Source organism: Nicotiana tabacum, chromosome 20, assembly GCF_000715075.1.
Source record: "Nicotiana tabacum cultivar K326 chromosome 20, ASM71507v2, whole genome shotgun sequence".
Classification (NCBI taxonomy): domain Eukaryota; kingdom Viridiplantae; phylum Streptophyta; class Magnoliopsida; order Solanales; family Solanaceae; genus Nicotiana; species Nicotiana tabacum.
The window spans coordinates 89,247,767-89,262,659 of record NC_134099.1 but is presented as its reverse complement, the minus strand read 5'-3'; positions in this window follow the sequence as shown (position 1 = coordinate 89,262,659).

Sequence of the window (14,893 nt, the reverse complement as noted above, 5' to 3'; positions counted from 1 at the left end):
TAAACACTCGAAACCCCAATGAAGGAAAGCTACGCAAAACTGGGAGGGACTGTACCGTGTCCTCGGAGTAATCAACAAAGGGTCCTACAAGCTTAGTACCATGGAAGGCGAACAACTTCCAAGCAATTGGAACATATCAGTGCTCAAACGCTACTATTGCTAAGGTGTCCGATGAAAGGCACTGAAACATCCCCCAGCTCGAAGACCTTGGGTTTTAAAGCAAACGTTGCACTCTTTTCCTTCGATCAGGTTTTTATCCCAAGAAGGGTTTTACCGATAAGGTTTTTAACGAGGCAACATCTATATGCTACCTAAGGAGAACTCAACAAGCATCCAATGCTTACATTCAATCAACCTCGAATACTAGGGGACATCCTCCTAGCAGATAACCTCCTCGGAGAAGTCAACAATATGCCAAAAAGGGTCTCGATAGGGAAATGATGTATCGGTCCGGACGGTCAAATGATCCGTGTCCACATAGAATAAACGAACCCTTGAAAAAATATGTGTACTTGTGCCAAGTAATCAAAGAGTATTTTTTATTCATCAAAACGCTTTACGCTTCAAAGAACTCTGCTATTTTTTACAAGAAACGGTTCCAGAGTCAGAAATTTCTCGAACACTTGGGGACTGACATCAAAACTTGAAGCCATGCGACCTCCGGGTCGGAAACTTCAAACTTGTAAGCCCTCAATGAGGCACCACCAAGTTTACAAAGAATGGCTCCAGAGCCGAAAAAACTTTTGACATCTCGGGGATTGTCGTTAATTGTCATCCTATCAGGCAATCATAAACTCAAGGCCGTAAGACCCCAAACGGTCAACCTTATGCCCGAATGCCCTCCATACGACAATACTAGAAAATGTAAGACATCCACGAGGCACTGTCAATAATATAAGACCTCTATAAGGAAACACCAAACCTGTAAGACCTCGAGCAAGGCATGAACCATACTTGTACCAAGTAACTTACCTGTAAGACCTCAAGTAAGGAATGTTAAATTTGTAAAACCTTACAAAAGGCATAATACCGATCTTAAAGTTAAGGCTATGTATCTGAACTTATAAGACCCCTAAAAGGCATACCCTCGATATAGATGCCGGAACTACTTCACTCATGGACTAAAAGGCTCCGGCGAAACACAATAACTCCGGTCATATGGCTCCGGCCAAACTCACGTGACTCGAGGACGCCTGACCGTCGCTATTAAATCACAGGCCTTCAATTACTTTGAAAAAAACTTCGAAAAGAATCGGTTAATCATCCTACCCTCAACATAAACAAAAGAGTTTCGATCATATCAGCTCCAAATAATAGGCTTCAAAACAATTCAGCCATCGAGCGAAACCTCCCGAGGTGCTCATTTATCGCTATATAATGGTTCGAAATCAAGGCTCTTATCGAGCTGTCGAAGAGTCGGGCGAACACAAAACTCCAAAAAATCTTTAGAGAGGGAAACATAAAGCCTATATTAAGAGGTCGTGCCGATCCAACACGTAAGAGCCACTGTCGCCAGCCTATATTAAGAGGTCGTACCAACCCTACGTGTAAGATCCACTATTGCCAGCCTATATTAAGAGGTCATTCTAACCCAACACATAAGAGCCACTGTCGCCAGCCTATATTAAGAGGTCGCACTGACCGTACGCCTAAAATCTTAAGGGCCAACTTAAAAACTTAAGGGTCAATGAGCTCAAGTCGAAATTCGACTCAGAGACTGAGCCCGAACCTGTTAACTAAAACCGCCAAAGGGAAAATGTGTAAGATCCACTGCCGCCAGTTTAAAACTAAAGGTCGCACCGACCTAACACGTAAGAGCCTAAGAGCCAGCTTAAATTTTAAAAACTTAAGGGTCAATGAGCTCGAGTCAAAATCCGACTCGAAAACTAAGCCCAAAACAGTTAACCAACAAGCCTCAGGGCCAACGTGTAAACCTAAGGGTTTCTATCCCGAAACCCAATCCATCTGGCTAATTATTGACGAATGCCAAAATTTAAAGCAAAGGAAAAGCGGACAAGGATGAAAAAAACTTTACATACATATTGGAAGGTTCACAAAGGTGCATTTACAACACCTATGTCCGAAGCCCTTACAAGGGCAAAAAATCAAGAAAACCCCTAATTTACCGTCGGGGCTATGCCTTTGACGACTCCCTGAGAAACTGTGCTTTCAACAACATCGGCCATAACCCCCGGGTTTCCAACAGCCTCTCCCCCCTCGGGAACCTCACCTCTATCTTCATCATCTCCCGAGTCACTGCTCGACTCGTCTTTAGAGGAAAGTAGGGATGCAACCTCCTCTTCCAGGATCTTTACCCTCTCGATCTCGGCAGACAAATCATTGCCCCGCGCATATATATCCTCGAGAGTCCGTTTCTGAGATTTTAAATGAGCATGCCTCACAGCCCAAGTCAATCGCAGCTCAGCCTCCTCGGACACTTTCCTGGCCTGAGAATTTACAGTAGCAACATCATCTTTGTACGAGGATACGAGCTTCTCAGCTTCAGCCCTAACCTTGGATAATGCAAAAACCAATTCACTATGAGATCCCTATACTAGTTACTCTCTGCCCTTGCATCATTAAGTTGATGCCCGACTGAGGCCACCTCCCCCTGGAGGGTATCTCTCTTAGAGACTATCTCACTCACGTGCCGTCTAAGTTCGAGAATTTTAGAGTCCCTGGCTCGGAGCTCCTCCGTCATTAGGACATCTTTATTCTCAAGCTACAAAGATCAACTCGAAGGTGTTAAAGCACTAAAGCCGGGTAAACATGTAGACAAAAAACAAGCAATAACTATATAACATGCTCAGTGAGATGAGTCCTGTCTCGGGATACCGCCTCCAAACAATCCCTAAGGCCACGGAGTTCCTTCTCCCTCTTAGTAGAAAGAGCTCTGAGCTCATCGACATCCAAGGCGAGTCTTTTATGTTCACCCTCGTAATGAGTCAGCTCGGTTTGAAACCTGGCGAAGGTCTAATTGTAAAGCACCTTGGCCTGAAACCATGAAGGAAACGAGGTTAGCAAGACAAAAATTAGGGCACCAAGCAAAATTTTACAAAAAGATTACCTACTCATAGAGCCTGTCGATCTCATTGAAAATAAGCGAGATGTTAAGCTCAGTCTTTTCCTCGGGCGCAACAAAAAGCCTTTCAAGCACATTGTTTTCTCCGACAGGCGCCTCCGCATCAAAAGATTCTTTATTTTGGGCATCCTGCATCTCCCTTGGGGGAAAAGCCGATCCCGAAGGGGAATCACTCACTTCAATAATCACGACTGAATCAATCAGGGCCGTTTCTTGTTTCGGGAGATCTTTGGAACCAAGCTCCCTCAGACCACCTAGCGAATGCACCTTAGCTCGAGGAGAGTTTTTGCCAACAAGTAACTCGGGGATATCACCCGACGCAACCTCAAAGGCCTCTTCAATCCAAGGTAGGACAACGACGGAATCAAGTCCCGATTTAGGAGCCATAGAATATATGGTATGTGGGGCGGTCAGGCTTTCTCCCCCCACCGGCACTTTCGAGGAGTCATTCTCCTTCTCGCCTTCAACTCGGGGACTCCCCGGAACTTCTAGAATTAAGGTTGCCGGGTCAACCTTAGGTTTTTCCACTTTGGCTTTCTTGGGTTTTGGAGAATGAGTCGGCGACCCCCTGCGCCTTTTCCTCTCTTCGTCGGGTTTCGGGGTACCTGCTTTACCAAGCAGTTTTTCCCTTATCAAGGGGACCTCCCCCAGATCTGCACAGATGCAAAATATAAGCATAGGGAATGAGGGCGCTATCGGCAATAGTTCTTTTATGAAATACAATTACAACAGAAGTGAAGGCTCACCATGGTCCTTAACTTCCCATCAAGCCTAGGACAGATCACGCCATGTGCGCTCGACATATGGGAAAATTGAATCCAGCTGGTTGACCCATCCCGAGAGGTTCTTGACCGCATTGGGGTAAACTGCGACGGCTACATCAACGAAGGAAGTCAGTGCATAGGGAGATGTATCCAAAAAGAAGCAAGGGAAATTTAATTAACATATCTACTTACGTTTCATGTTTTACCTCTCAGGGAATGACATCCTCTCCATTAGGATCAGGTCCGAAGTCCTAAATTGGAAAGAATGGCTCATTTACCCTCCATTCCTAACTTCATCGGTATAAGCAAAAAGGGCCCTCGAGGCCTGACAGTGGAGCTTAATCAGGCCCCCACGGAAAAGTCAGGGACTATACATTTTGACTAGGTGATCGAGGGTGAAGGGCATCCCCTCAATCATGTTCACATAATACCTGGTCATATAAACAACTTTCCAGAACAAAGGGTGAATTTGGCTAAGGGTTACTCGATATCGTTTGCAGAAGTCGAGGATCACAGGGTCTATCGGAGGCAAGGATGGCTCCACCAGTCCAAGTGTAAATGGATAAGTATACACACTAAGAAAGTCGGCCTTTTACGTCGGTATATCCTCCTCCCGAGAAGGAATCTCCACAAGCACTGCGTCCCTCCAGCGGCAGTCAATCTTCACCCTTCTGACGTCCGTTATCAAGCTAATATACTAGGATGCGGGTTTGCATCGTCCCGACTTAAAAAGAAGGTTTTTCGGTCTTGAAATCGGAAATCATTTCAAAGGCCCCTGAAATGCATTCCCGAATGCGAGGGGGCATTGTTGCTTTACCTTTAGATGAGTGCGAGGAAGAGGAGGCCACATTCTCCTAAGGGACAGAGGTGGAAGTTTTCGCCATTTTTAAAAGATTTCAGAAGAGAAACGAAGATTGCATTTCAAAAGAGAGCACAAGAGAGAAGTCAGAAGAACTCTTTTGAAGGCTTGGTGGTGCAGTGGAAAACAAGAAGTGGAAGAAAAAGTATTTATAGAGGTCTAACGTGCACATTGGGGCGGACCAAAGGACAGCCAACCACTGTAATTAATTCAAAGGCTTTTAAGGGCTATGCGGACGCGACCTTTAGACACCTCATTTTGTTATGCCGACCACTTGATAAGGAATGACTACCGTCGTGATGGAAATACTGAAGGGGAAAGTAGTCAAGATTGTTTCTTATCATTTTACTCGAAGAAACGTGGGGACTATCTGTACACGGATAAAATCGGAGAGCTCAATTTTACGATCATTATGTCTCTCCATAGCATCACTTTGAAGGCCTGCGGGCACGATTCGAGGTTTCGAACTTGAGGGTTCGTTATGCTTGACTCATGGCAGTTTAAATCGATGGTCATCATGGATAAACGGGAGGTTCCCTAGGGATATGGTCAAAACTGTCAACATCTACAAGAATAGTACCGGTCTGTACCAGACTGCTAGGTAGCTGTACCAGCTATATTTTCTTGTAATAAATGCACATGTACTATGTTGAGATTTCATCTCCTACATAAAGGGGACCCTTGTTATTAATTGCGGACACGATATGGAATACAAGAACATTCTCTACTCTCTAGCTTAAACACATTCTCTCCTGATTTCGCTACTTGTATTTATTGCTTATATGTAATGTGTTCTATTAATTGTTCATCATTTATTGCTCATCATTGATCATAGAAAGCCTTAATCAAAGCTCTCAAAACTATTAGCCCTTTATCGGCTGTCCATAGCTTGGTATCGACCTCGACCTCGAGGCCCCATATAACCCAGCTCGAGGCCCAGATTCTCAGCCACTCGATTTGCTTAAACATACTATTTTCAAGTTCCTATCTTATTTTCTAGTTTCATACATAACATATATTGCCTAACAACTAGCATAAAAACAGATCACATATTTTTAGAACCACAAAATCAAATCTAATTGTAATTACCATTTTCAAGGTAAATAGTTTTGTCGTGCTCTCATATAATAAAATACAATATAACTAAAATATTTGACATGGTACACATTATATATATATAAAATTTATATTTTGTAACGACCCGACCGATCATTTTGAGTACTTGCACTTCGCTCGGTAGGGGGTACGAGTAGTTCCGTATGATGTATTAGGACTTGTGTGCAAAATTTGGGTTCATACCGAGTTGATTTAATATGTTTCGACGTGAGTTTTTGGAAGTCGAAAGTTCATTAAGTTTGATTTGAGGTGCATTTCGTCATTTTGATATTTTTATGTGTGTTTTGAGGCCTCGAGTAGGTCCGTATTATGATATGGAACTTTTTGGTATGTTTAGACGGGGTCCCAAGGGGCTCAGGTGAGTTTCGGGTAGGTTTGAGTTGTGTTGCGCTATTTTCTTATGTTTTGACGTCGTTTCTTCAAGCAAAAATGGTACCACATTGAACAAACGAGCTCTGATTTCAGTTTTTATTGAAGCATTAGATCCGTATTGTAATTACGGAGCCATATCAAATAGAATAAATTGACTAGAATTTTAGAAGGAATTCATTGGAGGTATCAAAAGTGAGTTTTAAGATTTTTTGGCACAAGAAACGAGGTAGAACAATATTAAAATGAGGGTTTTGTGCATTTAATATATTTTGAGTTTGGGACTCGGAATTGGGCAATTTTTCGAGGCATTTTTCAGCATATGAATTGGGGTAAGTGTTCTCTACTCGGTTTTGGTTATAGTTCATAAATCTATCTTCGATTTTAGATTTTGGTTGATGAATTTTAAAGAAGAAATGGGGGGTTTTGGCCTAAAGTTTCATAATATGAATTTTTGAGTTTTGAACACCGATTCGAAATCAGATTTGAGTGAAACTAGTATGGTTGAACTCGTAATTGAATGGGTTGAATGATTTGGTGAGTTTTGTCGGGTTCCGATGTGCGTGCACGAGTTGAACCTTTTGGATGATTTTGGGCTTTTGATTAAAGATTCGACCTTTTTGATTGGGATTGATTCCTTTAGCATTGTTTGATGTATTTGAGTTGTTTTTGGTTAGTTTCGAGCCATTCGAACGTCGGAATGTGCGGGATGATATTTTTGGAGCATCGCTTGGCTTGCTCGATATTAGAATTGGCTTGTTCAAGGTAAGTAACACTTCTAAATTTAGTGCTGAGAGTATAAAACCCCGCAATACGTGTTATGTGATTGATATTGAGGTGACACACATGCTAGGTGACGGGCGTGTGGGCGTACACCCTGTGAATTGGGACTCTATTGTTCCCATGGCCTTGTATAGTGGCCCTATTTGGTTGATATTTGTATTTTCTGTCACGACCCAAAATCCACTAAGGGTCGTGATGGCGCCGGACACCACTGTCAGGCAAGCCAACCAAAATACATAATTAAATTCTCATTTAAATATTTTCGAAAACATTTCTTTAATACGTTTAAAACAATACAAAGTAAATTCCTCTAAATAAAAAATGAAACATTTAACAACTTTTAAAATTTAAGAATAAACCCAATTACATCCCAGAACCCAGTGTCACAAGTGCATGAGCAATTTCTAAGAAATAATGTAATACAACAACCGTCCGGAATACAATATTGGTCAGAAAATAAATACAATAATCTGAAAGAGCCTTGCTGGCTGCAGGTCGTCTCGGGAACGGCAGCTCACCTAAGTTTCCATATCAACCAAGTTGGTACACCCACTAGGCCACTAGAGATGGATGTGCCTGTGCAAAAAAAAAAATGCACAACAAGTGTAGCATGAGTACGAAAACAACGTGTACTCAGCTAGTATCCCGTCTAATCTCGAAGAAGTAGAGATGAGAGGTCGACTTCGACACTCGCTAGTGGTCCAATAATAATATAGTGAAGATGTGAGGAAATTATGGATTTATATAGCAATTATAGCTTATAAAGCCGAAAAGCAGGTAACACCTTCTCAAATAATAAGGGATTTCCAAGATTTACTTTTCATTATCTTTATCAATTTATATTGGGCCAGGAAAGGCAATATCAACATTTAAAATTCTCAGGCAAGCAATACAAGCATGCGCATATCATGCCGAGGACGTACGACCCGATCCAACAATATTTAAACTGTGCACTGCCAGAGGGTCGAATGGCACGAACCATAGATGCATCTATTCAATTTACCGAGGCGTTAGGCCCGTTCCGAAATTAAACACACACAGACAGTCAATCAAGTAGTCAACATGGAACAATTATCCAAAGAAAAGCCAATTCTCTTTTAAAGATTTTAGAAAATGAAGTTTAATCTTTTTAGAAATTCATTTACTATTTCGATGTGATTTAAGCAAATCAAACTGCCAACATGATTAAAAATATTCCAAGTATAGCATGTTTTTGGGTCCTAAACTACCCGGACTTAAACATAATAGTAGCTATGCATGGACTCTCATCAACTCGTGCGTACGTAGCCCCCACGAATAGAAGCACATAATCAATTATTTCACCTATGGGGACAATTCCCTCCTACAAGGTTAGAAAGGAGACTCACCTCGCTCCGAAGATCCATAATCGGCATTCCACGTTCTTTCGAAGACTCGAATCGATGAACAAAGCTCTAAAGCTAGCCAATAATAATACCAATCCATTAATATATACTCAATTACCCCTAATGATCCAATTTATAACAATTCCTAACCCCGATCGAAAAAGTTGACAAATATGCCATCGGGCCCACGTGCCCGGATTCCAAAATTTTTCAAAGATAAACTTTACCCATAATCTCACGAACTCAAATATATAATTTACTCTCAATTTCATACCCAAAATCGTGGTCAAATTCCAAGAATATCAATTTTCTAGGTTTTCCCTCAAACCCCAAGTTTCTACAAATTTCATGCTAAAATCCGTACATAATCAATCTATTTAACTCAAGATAGGTGGAGATAGCTTACCTTGTCGTTGATGATGAAAATCCCCTCTTGAAACCCTCCAGGAATCGCCCAAGCCAAGAAAATATGAGAGAAAATGGCCAAATCCCCGATTTTTAAAAAACGCACTGCCTCCAGCCAGATCCGCACCTGCGGTCACTTGGCCGCTTCTGCGTTTCCACAAGTGCGGTTACAATACCGCTTCTGCGGTCCTCCTCCTCCTACCCCAGCCCGCTTCTGCGCCGCACCGGCCGCATCTACGATCACGCAGGCACGGGAATTCCTTCGCACCCACTGCCTCTGATCCCTTCACTTCTAACCGCTTCTGCGGTTCCCTTACTCGCTTCTACAGAGCCTGTTCTGCGGTGAACCCTCCACAGAAGCGGTTACACCAGCAACCAGACCCCTTCATCTCATCCTTCAAGCTCCAATTCGATCCGTTAACCACCCGGAATCCACCCGAGGCCCCCAGGACCCCAACCAATTATGCCAACCAGTCCCAAAACACATTAGGGACTTGTTCGAGGCCTCAAATCATATCAAACAATGCTAAAACCATGAATCACACTTCAATTCAAGCTTTATGAACTTTGAAATTTCAAACTTCTACATTCAATGCCAAAACCCATCAAATTACGCCCGATTGACCTCAAATTTTGCACACAAGTCATATTTGACATTACGGACCTACTCCAACTTCCGAAATCGGAATCCGACTCCGATATCGAAAAGTCTACTTCCGGTCAAACTTCTCAAAAACCTTCAATTTCTATCTTTAGCCAAATGACTTCAAAATGACCTACGGACCTCTGAATTCACTTCTGATCGCACTCCCAACTCCAGAATTACCATACGGAGCTACTCCCAGACTTGGAATCCCAAACGGACATCGATAACACTGAAATGCACTTCAACCCAAACTTATGAAATTTCTTCCAAAATGCTAACTTCCACAATAGGCGCCAAAATGCTTCCGGATCATCCAAAACCCAATCCGGGCATACGCCCAAGTCCGAAATCATCATACGAACCTACTGGAACCTTCAAATCCCGGTTCCGATGTCGTTTACTCAAAAATCCAATCCAAGTTAATTCTTTCAACTTAAAGCTTCCGAAATGAGAATTCTCTTTCCAAATCAACTCTGAACTTCCCGAAATTCGATTACGACCACGCGTGCAAGTCATAATACCCAAAATGATGCTGATCATCTCCTTAAACTGCTGAACGACGTGCTAGAGCTCAAAACGATCGGTCGGGTCGTTACATTTTCACCATATGATAAAGTAATTTTGTCAATCATGCTAAACATCATGTTTAGACTTCATGTTGATATTGTTTGTACTCATAGTGGTTATTTCTGGTTGTCATCCCACTGATTTTCATTGATATTTTTGTACTCTGTCACATTCATGCATTCATATCATATCTCAGTCGCAGTTGTTGTTATTAATACATCATATCATTGTTGTCGGGCTAGATTCATCACATTTTGTTCCCGTGAGTGAGACTAGAGATATTGATGACATAGTAAGGCCAAGGGCCAGAGTGAGAGTGACATTTTTTGGATCGAACTGCACGCCACATAATATTATATCTATTATACTTTATGGGATCGGGCTGCACGCCTCAACGATATATTGATTATATATATGTATATGGAACGGGCTGCACGCCGCAACGATATATAGATCGGGCTGCACGCCGCAGCGATATTGGGTCGAACTGCACGCCGCAGCAATATAGCATTTGGGCTGAAGGAGCCCCTCCGGAGTCTGTTCATGCCCGGCGAGGGTAGTCGACTATATATATATATATACGGATCGGGCTGCATGCCGCAGTAGTTATTATACACCGCTAAGGGATTTAGTGTGCTGAGTATTGAGCTTCGTGAGAGAGGAAGCGAGACAATGAGATTGAGTACTCTGAGAGTGTGAGTACATGTTTTAGCTCTGAAATACATGGCATTTACATGCATACATGACATACAGACATAGAGATGCATTTTTCCTCATGCTATATAGTATCATATCATTCATGACTTATTATACACATTGATATGTGGTTATGGAGAGGCACTTTATACTTGTTATTTGGAAAGAAAATGAAATATTTTATTTATTGTGAAAAGGATATTCGAAAAATTGCAGTTTTCAAACTTACTCGTACTTTGGCATTTTCGGTAAGAGATTTGGGATTTTCTTTCACTTAGATATTTGAAAAGCATGACCATTTTCTGGAACTGTGAACGAGCTGAGTATTTTACTTTTGAGATATCTCTTTTATAATTGCATTTATGTTGTTATGAACTGTTGTGGAAAATATTGGCATTGGACCCGATCCTAGGTTAGCTCGTCACTGTTTTCAACCTAAGGTTAAGTCTGTTACTTACTTAGTACATGTGGTTGGTTGTACTGATACTACACTTCTGCACATTGCGTGTAGATGTGGTTGTTGTTGTTGCTGTGCTCGATGGTTGCGAGACTTGAAGATGTACTTGTGTTCCTGTTGTAGCTGCCTTCGTTGCTCATGGTAGCCTTAGCTTATAAAAACTCTGTTTATGTACTTTTCAAACAGACTATGTATTTCTTTTATTTTCGATTTGTAAACTCTATTCTTTGAAGCTCATGATTTGTATTACCAGTCCTTGGGATGCATATAGAATTCAGTAAATTTATTTTTGTTTAATCGACTTAATAAAATTATTGAAACTGAATAGCTTTAGTTGGCTTACCTAGCTGGTTAGGTTAGGTGCCATCACGACTGATCGATTTTGGGTCGTGACATATTTATATAATTATTGATAAAATATTTTAAATTCTAATATTTATTTAAATTTGGTAGATGTAGGATTGAATGAGTTAATAGGATAGAACTTTTCTCTCACTAAATTAAATAATATATTTATCTTCTCATCAATTCTATTTTTCTTTCTTTCTTTTTTCATATTTTTTACTATTTTACTTTCTAATTTCAAATCAAACTCTCTAAATTAGCTATTCCACATTTGATAGATCATGATATATGTAATCAAGTTCTTTTGTGTCTCATTTTTTAACTAAGAAATCCCATAGACAAGTATCGTAAGGTTCAAAACACTATCGATAATAGGCTCAATCCATTTACCATTTTCATTTAATGCTATATTTTTTTATAGCGAGTTCAATACCATATGATTTACGCCTGACCCACATATTATACGTTGTTCTCTCATCACTTTTTTTTGTCTCAATATTATATGGATATTATGAAAGAAATTTCAAGATCTTTTAATATATTTTAGTTTTAAGCCACCAATTCCGTTGAGCCGCCCTCATTAATGATCAAAAATTATTTATAGACCACTGCCCATGAACGTGTTATTCAACAACTTCATTCACACTTAGTAACTAAATAACACATTCATTGATTTTTGTCTTACCTTAATTGAGACTCTATAAAATTTGATTGAGAATAACATGAGGATGGACATGTGGCTCGATTAGGAGACTAACAAAGCTTTAATTTAGGTCCCCAAATTTTTTTAATAATAGATTTTATGATTTTATTTCAAGTTAGACAATATTAAAGTTTGCAAAAAATAATACAATAAATCTTGGACAAAAGAAAGAAAGAAAGAGTATCTACTCTTTAATATTAAAAAAATTTAGAACTTTGAATTAAATTACTTAGATCTTCATATTAGTAAATATATTTTTTACAACAAAATCAAAGGTAACATATTGAAAATACATGTCTTACATCCAATTTATTTAAGTTACTTCTTACTAATATAAATAATACTACTACTATGTGAAGTTAAATGTTTCATCATTTAAGCATGTTATGCTATAAATAACAAGTATGAAAAAATGGCAACACTATTTTTTTTTGTATATGTGTGTGTATATATACTAATAAAAAAGTATAAGGACTCTTATTAAATTTTACTTTAGGACATAATTTTATGGAACCGCCATTGCTTTAGGCTTGTAGAACTGATAGAAGACGCCAACGGCGAGAACCACAAAGTTTAAAGAAGTTTCACGTTTTAGACTAATTTTTAGGTGGAGACCAAAATTGAAAGAGGTAACGGGGGATTTGTATTGCATGATTTTGTTAATGTGCATATTTAAAGAAGTGAAAGCACAATTCAAAGTTGAAATAGGAACCAAAATTATTTAGAATTTGATATTTTTTTTTAGTTTATTCAGTTAATGTCTAAATATGATTTGTAATCAATATTATATAAACTAGTTTTAGTGTACAATATTGTGTGCGTGTTTTTTCTCAATGAGTATTTTTAAAATTAAATAAACATTTTATTAAAAATTATGACATTTTATTAACAATTATGTTTAAATTGTAAAATGGATGAGTACTAGTTATATATAAGTGATTTCTCAAATTATAACGAATAAGAAAAATATTTATAAAAGCAAAATCTTACTCAAAATTAAAAATTTAAAATAATAAGAATTTTTGTATAATTCAAGTAGAGAGAAATTTAATAGCTAACCGTTTTATTAATGTCAAAATTAAACCTAGACCAAATATTTTACATAACAATTTTAACCAAATTACATCCTAAAGGCATCATTATATCTTTTTAAAAATAAGACTTGTTCAACAAATAACTTTGTAGAATAACATGATTAAGTTTTTTATGATTCTTTTTCTATGTTAACGATTTAGCTTAATCATAAATTATACTTCGCCATCCCATAATAATCTTTAAATTTAAACTAATAGTCCTATGGTCCCACTAAGTCGATGAGTAAATCTTGTATCTGTAAAAAAAAACTTAAAATGCAATATATTGGTAATACGGGTGAAAACCTGTGGTGATATTGATGTAAATAATTGAGTATTAAAAATGTCCAATATAATAATCTAAGACTCAACTTCACAACAAATTAAAACGCAATGACTAAAATTATAAAGAATCCTATATGGCCGGAATATCAATAGGTAAAATAACTCTTTCTAAGTCTAATTAGGGAGAATGACTCTGTTACCTAATTTATAGAATAATAATTTTTTCAATATGGGCACGCATTCAAGAAAGTACTGAGGGAATATGTGTTGTCTCTTGAGCGTACGGTTTTTGTAACGACCCGGCCGGTCGTTTCATGAGATACCGCTCTATTTCCTCCATTTCTGTTTCTTTATGTGTTGTTAAGTTGTATTATCTGGTATCGGGTTGTTGGTTCGGGTTCAGAGTGGTTTTTGGAGAGGAATGAGACATTTAGTCTCTTTTGAGTAAGCTTAAGTTGAAAAAGTCAACCGGATATTAACTTATGGGTAGAAGGTCTTGGATGTGAATTCTAATGGTTCGGATAGTTTCGTTAGGTGATTTGGGACTTAGGAGCGTGATCGGAATATAATTTGGAGGTCCGTGGTAGATTTAGGCTTGAATTGGCGAAATTAGAATTTTGGAGTTTTCCGGCCGGCAGTGAAAATTTTGATTTCGGGGTCGGAATGGAATTCCGGAAATTGTAGTAGATCCATTGTGTTATTTTTGACGTGTGTGTAAAATTTTAGGTTATTCAGATGAGGTTTGATAGGTTTTTGCATCATTTGCGGAATTTGGAAGTTTGGAAATCCTTAGGCTTAAATCCGATGGTGATTTGATATTTTGATGTGGTTTTGAGCGTTCCGAAGGTTGAAACAAGTTTGAATGATGTTATGGGATATGCTGGCATGTTTGGTTGAGGTCCCGAGGGCCTCGGGTGTGTTTCGGATGCTCAACGGGTCATTTATGAACTTGAAAGGGGAGCAGATTCTGCTGGTATTTCTATTGCAGAGGTTCCTTCTTCGCGATCGCGTGAGGGGACTCGCGATCGCGCAGAGCATTTATGGAGGCAGTCAAGTTTGTTCTTCGCGTTCACGTATTAAGGGCTGCGATCGCGTTGGTTGATCAGGAGAAGCATCGCGAACGCGTGGGTTAAGTCGCGTTCGTGTAAGGTTAAGTGGACCAAAGCTGGGCCATGCGTTTGTTCATCGCGAACGCGGTCCGTGGTCCGCGATCGCGTAGGAGTAAGGGGCAGAGCATTGCGTTTGCATGGAGATCGACGCATTCGTGTAGAGTTGTTTCAGGAGACAGCAAAGTTGTTCTTCGCGATCGCGAGGGTCTTTCCGCGATCGCGATTAAAGAAAAACACCTGGGCAGAATGTATATAAAGCCATCTTAGCGA